This window comes from Tupaia chinensis, unplaced genomic scaffold (assembly GCF_000334495.1).
Source record: "Tupaia chinensis unplaced genomic scaffold, TupChi_1.0 Scaffold000215_1, whole genome shotgun sequence".
In the NCBI taxonomy this organism is placed as follows: Eukaryota; Metazoa; Chordata; class Mammalia; order Scandentia; family Tupaiidae; genus Tupaia; species Tupaia belangeri.
The window spans coordinates 1,785,017-1,791,083 of NW_006159690.1; positions in this window are offsets into that span (position 1 = coordinate 1,785,017).

A 6,067-nucleotide genomic window follows, 5' to 3' on the forward strand; every position below is an offset into this window, starting at 1 on the left:
ATGCTGGTCCCTCTCCCTAAGCCTTTTAATATCCACTTGTCCCACCTGCCTGTTCTAGCTTTTCCTTGAATTTCTGTTTCATTCAGTGAGAGTCATTGCTTTTTCCATGCTTTTAGGAGCCACCGCACTAGAAAGTTCATACTAATTATTGGAAGTCCTTGCCAGAAAATTAAATCCTGTATTTTGGGAGAATGCTCTCAACTCAATATAATTTTTCTAATTTAATGATATGTTCTAGCTCCCTAAATCATCCTCAGAATCTATTCCTATTCATTTTTCTCAAGATCCTGTTATCCAGCGTGAGTTTTAAGCTTTTGGGTCAGGAGCTCCAATCTCGGTAGACTACACGGAACTCCAGTGACAAAACCATGACGCCATCTGGTTCCTGGAGAAGAGTTCCTTACCTCATCAGGCACAGCACTTTCCCAGCTAGGTTACACTGGGTCATAGAGGAAGTCCGACAGATTTTTTAATAGAAAAATATGGCAGGTCTTTCCCAAGAACTAATATTATGACTTAATGCTAATTATAGGTCTGCTGGCCAGAAGGCTAAGTGGAAGGTGGAGGACTAGGGAAGGAAACATGTTGCCTTCCAAGTAAAAGCCTCTGCAGTAACTGAGCACAGCAGTGATAGCTTAGTAGGGCAGTGAGCCACACTACAGGGACCAGATCCATCTGGGGAATCAAAGGACCACCACCTAGATGTCCACATGTCAGACTGCTAAATTTTCTCAACTAAGGCCCCAACTTTGGCACAACAGACCTACTGTTTTGGGCATTTAACTGCCTTTTAAGTTCAGCCCTTTTTTGTTGTTGAGAGATTTTTGCTATAGGGCGCGTGCGCTCGCCAGACAGACAGAGACAGACAGAGAGACAGAAAGTGAGAAATCACCCCCCAGGGGGGATGGCCAGCATGAGTTTAAGCCACCGGGTCCGGGACGTGAACTGTGGTCGACTACATGAGAATCCAGCAACACAGCCATTTCCCTAACTGCTGGTCCCAAGTTCAGCCCTTCTAAAGCTCTGGTTCTGGTGCTCAGCTTTCTGCACACTTCTGAAGACGAGAGCTGCTTCGTGTACAACAAAGAGATGCTCTGGCTTTCACATTTGACTATCAGTTGCTTGTTACTCACCTCAGTGGTTCATGATTTTTTGGTAGCTGAAGTTTAGCAATAGACATTCAATCTCGGTTATCTTTAAAGCTCTGATTTCCACCGTGTCTCAAATGCTGACACATCACACCTGCTGGTACATTCCCTTCCACCTGGTACATCATCCTAACTGAACCATCACCTTGTGCCAGGGGCTGGCGCTGCTTTACCTACCATCAGCCCAGTAAGCCACAAAGCAGCTTATTGCCTGCCTTCTCCAACCAATCCTGGCACCAACTCTTGCAGGTAGACTTTTTGGGAAGCAGATGCTGAGATAGTTTGGGATACAAGATGTGACAGGAAGGGAAAGAAAGCAAAGCTGGGAAGAGGAAAAGGTAAAATCCCAATAAAGGTCCTACAAAGTTTTGGCTAATCTGGTCAGGAGCTCTGCAGTGAATGCTGCCTATTGGATATGTCTAGTGGTGGGCCATAATGGCTGACTCTTTATATCCCAGTTTTGCTTAATCACCCAGTGTAGGCCACCATGAGAAGGGCATGACCTTGTTAAGCCACTGTCTGCAGCTGAAGTAGATCCTGATAGAGTCAGCACCTGGGAGTATGAGAGCAAGTCCTTTATCTGGAGAGGTTTTTGGTATAGGGCGCATGCGCTCACCAGACAGACAGAAAGTGAGAAATTACCCCCCAGGGGGGATGGCCACGCTGCAATCCCTTCTCTTGGGATCTTGGGCATGCACACACATGCACCCGGAGTGAGTTTTAAGCCACCAGGTCCAGGATGTAAACCGCGGTCGACTACATGGGAGTCCAGCGACATAGCCGCTGCTAACTGCTGGTCCCGAGCAAGTCTTTTCTTAAAGGGGAGTCTGAGTAGCACATCTCCATATCTACCACAAGGGACAAACAGATAGACACTATACAACACATTCCTTTTCAAAAAACCAAGATAAGGACCAGCAGTTAGTGTAATGGCTATGTCGCTGGACTCCCACGTAGTCAACCGCTGTTCGAGTCCCAGACCCGGCGGCTTAAACTCACGCCGGGCGCGTGTGCGTATGTGCCCAAGATCCCGAGAGGAGAATGGAGGAGAAGGGATTGTGGCGTGGACATCCCCCCTGGGATGTCCGCTTTCTATCTCTCAGTCTCTCTCTCTTTCTGGCTAGTGCACGCGCCCTATGGCGAAAACCTCTCAAAACAACAACAAAAACAAGATATATGTTTACTCCATTTTTCACTGTCTACGGAAATCCTAACCAATGTGGGAAATCTTTTTTTTAAAACTAGTAAAGAGAAACATAGTGGACACTGCTGTTTGTGTCTAATATACATTTTCTACTTCTTCCTTAAAAAAGGATCCCTGATTTTTAGTTGGACATACGGCTACAGAATAAAATTGATGTCAAATTACTATGTTCCCGGGAACCAGCAGTTAGTGTAATGGCTATGTCGCTGGACTCCCACGTAGTCGACCGCGGTTCGTGTCCCGGACCCGGTGGCTTAAAACTCACGCCAGGCGCGTGTGCGTGTGTGCCCAAGATCCCGAGAGGAGAATGGAGGAGAAGGGATTGCGGCGTGACCATTCCCCCTGGTGGGTGATTTCTCGCTTTCTGTCTCTATGTCTCTCTCTGTCTGTCTGGCGAGCGCATGCGCCCTACAGTGAAAATCTCTCCAAAAAAAAAAAAATTACTATGTTCTGGCCAATGGGTTGTCAAGTAAGAGTGGTGTGTGCAGCTTCCCGGATGTACCCTTGAAACAGGAGGTGTGATCATCATCTTTTTTTCTTTCCTACTTACTGCAATGCAGACATGATGTTTGTATCTTATACTGGACTATAAGGTAGGAGCCATATATTGAGAATGGAAGAAATTAGGTTCCTAAAGGTCATGGCATCACCATGCTAATCTAGACTGCCTACTTTTGCACTGTTTACATTGACTGAGGATACAGTCAACTGTACAGGAATAGTGACTGTCAAACGAGAATTTGCTGGCTATCCTGCTAGAGTTCCAAGTGGCACTGATCTGCTAGTAAGAAAATGAGATACTGACAGTCAGTCCATGGTGCACAATGGCAAACTGAGAGACTGATAATATATGTTTTCTACTTTTTTTTTTTTTTTTAATTTTTGCCATAGGGCATGTGTGAATACAGGAGAAAGACAGGGAGAAGGAAAAATAAGAAATCAACCCCCTGGGAGGATGGCCACACTGAAATCCCTCCTCCATTTTCCTCTCAGGATTTTGGGCATATATGCATATGTGCTTAGCATGATTTTTTTTTTTTTTGGAGAGATTTTCACTGTAGGGCGCGTGCGCTCGCCACACAGAGAAAGACATAGAGGCAGAAACCGAGAAATCACCCCCCAGGGGGGATGGTCACGCCGCAATCCCCTCTCCTCCATTCTCCTCTCGGGATCTTGGGCACGCACACACACGCGCCCGGCGTGAGTTTTAAGCCACCGGGTCCGGGACGCGAACTGCGGTCGACTACATGGGAGTCCAGCGACATAGCCATTATGCTAACTGCTGGTTCCCTGCCTAGCATGATTTTTAAGCCACCGGGTCTGGAGGTCAAACTGTAGCCATCCATGTTGGAGTCCAGTGCCTTAACCACACCACCTGCTGGCACCTATATTTTCAGATTCTTTGTCTCTTTGCCTATATGTTGTTCAACATGTCTGCCTGTGAAACAGACTTCCAGGTGGCATGGTGGTTAGAGGTGCTGGATTCCCACATGGCCGACTGTGGTTTTAAGTCCCAGACCTGGTGGCTTGCTTTCTCACATTCCCTTTTTCTCTGGTCAAGTTAAAAAAATAATAACAAATGGAATTAAGTACATAAATAATTAAAAACAATAAAATAAATAGACATCTATATTTCAATATATTTAAAAACAATGACCCTTCCAAAGGCCACAGTGCTCTTCCATTTTATAAAGACCAACTGCTGTGTAGCTGGTTGGGAAAATAACTTGCCATCTTTGTTTTTTCTTACATGACCTGCAGCGAATCCATAACCAGAGCTTGTTGGCTTTACTTCACAGTGTATCCTGAGTCCTACCAGTTCTCAACATTTCCACTATCTTACTTACTCCATTTTACTAAACCTGCCTTAAATTGACCTTTCTGCTTGCACTCTTCAAGGTCAAGACTAAATACTACAGGCAGCCACTTTAACAAGTCAGCCAGCTCCAGCTCAGATCCATCTAGTGACGACCTGCATAATCGGAATTTTGCCTATCTCACTAATCCCATCTCCCACAATCTCTCCTAGGCTCACGATAGTTCTAAGCAATCTGGCCACCTTGCTTCATTCCCAAATCCCAAGCACGCTAAACTTCAGGACGTTTTAAACTTTGTTGTTCTCTGCCAGGACGACTCCTGCCTCAGATTCCTCCAAGGCTCATGAAGCTTTCCTTCAGCTCTCTGCTCAAATATCAGATCATCGTAGTATAATAAAACATCAAATTTTTTATTTCCTTTCCGTATCGCGTATTTCTTAACACTGTAGCTTAGGTTTTGTCTCTCTCTAAAATGCAAAGCTCCTTTAAAACAGGAAACATACTTCACCTCGTATCCCTAGCGCCTTGAAAAATCGCTGGCACATAGTAGATACAAAAATGTGCTTTATGGAATGAATCTGGACTTATTCCGTGGCACTGCAGCACTTCGTTGCGGGGTCACCTCACAAAGGTAAGCATACCAACACAAAAGTAAAGACCAGAAGAGGCAGGTCTTGCCGCTCTGGACCCCTTTAGTGGGGCTCGTGCAGAGTCCTAGGAAACTCCCGCGACCAGAACTGGGATCTTCAAATGTTCTTTCCTATCCGCGTGCGGCTGAGAAGGGAAAGGGGTAAACAAGAGAAAAAGAGGCATGGAAGGGCTGAGAGGAGGCTCGGCTCTACAGTATCCGCTGAGAACCTATTGTTACCCGTGATGGCGTTGGTTTTTAATTGGATGGCCCTGGGGCTGGGGCTGCGATTCCGAAGAGAAAGCCGAACGCCGAGACACAACAACGCAAGTCCGCCATTTTCCGAAACTATCGATAGTCTCCCTGGTAACCCCGCCCAAGTCAGGACGCAAGAAAGGGAGGCGGGGCTTGCGGCGACGGCCTCACTCCGGAAACCGCACCCTCGGTGGACACCACCGTCGAGGATTCACAAAACGCGGAGCAAGATTCTAACAGTCGGTAGCGAAAGCGCGCACTCGAGCGCCAATGAGAGTGGAAGGAGGGGAACCGCTCCTCAGGAACGCTCTGAATGTCCAGCAATGATTGGCTGGAGTTCCCCGGCCTTCTCCTTTGGTATTGGCTGGTCTGCCTCCTCCCGCCCACCCCACGGGCGTTTGTCTAGATACTTGTGATTGGCTCCTCCCGGGGGCGGCGGGGACCCGGTTCTGGGGATTGTCCATCCTGGATTGGTGGATTTGAGCACCTCGGGGCTCCTGCTCGTCTTCTCTCTGTCCGGCCTCCCGCCCCGTAGGCTTTTCCCTCACGTCGCGCGCACGAATGGTTAAAAAAAGGGCGTGAGGCACGAGCCCGCCAGCCAGGCCTCTGGTACCCAGCGCGCGCCCTCAGCGAGGCCCCGCGCGAGCTGCCCGTGACTGTGCCTGCACTGTTTGAAACCGCGGAACCCGTTAGGGTCTTGGGAAAACTACCGTTCCAGCTGGTTCCGGAGCCCGTGCGTGCCGGGGGCGAGGGGCGGTCGCGAGGCGGCTGTGGCCTTTCGCGTCTCTGCAGCGTGGACAGTGGAACCGGCATTTTCGAAGGACGCCACCTTCAGTCGCAGCGCTGGCGCGGGCGGAGGCTAAAACACGGGGGTCCTGAGACGGAGGAAAACGCGCCAAGTTCCCGTCGGTGGTGGAGTGGGAGAGACCCTAGCGGTTCCGGCGCTCGGCGAGCGGGACCGCTGCTTGTTGCGCTCCTTGCCATCCCCGGGCGGCGCAAGCGGGCGCCGCTCGGG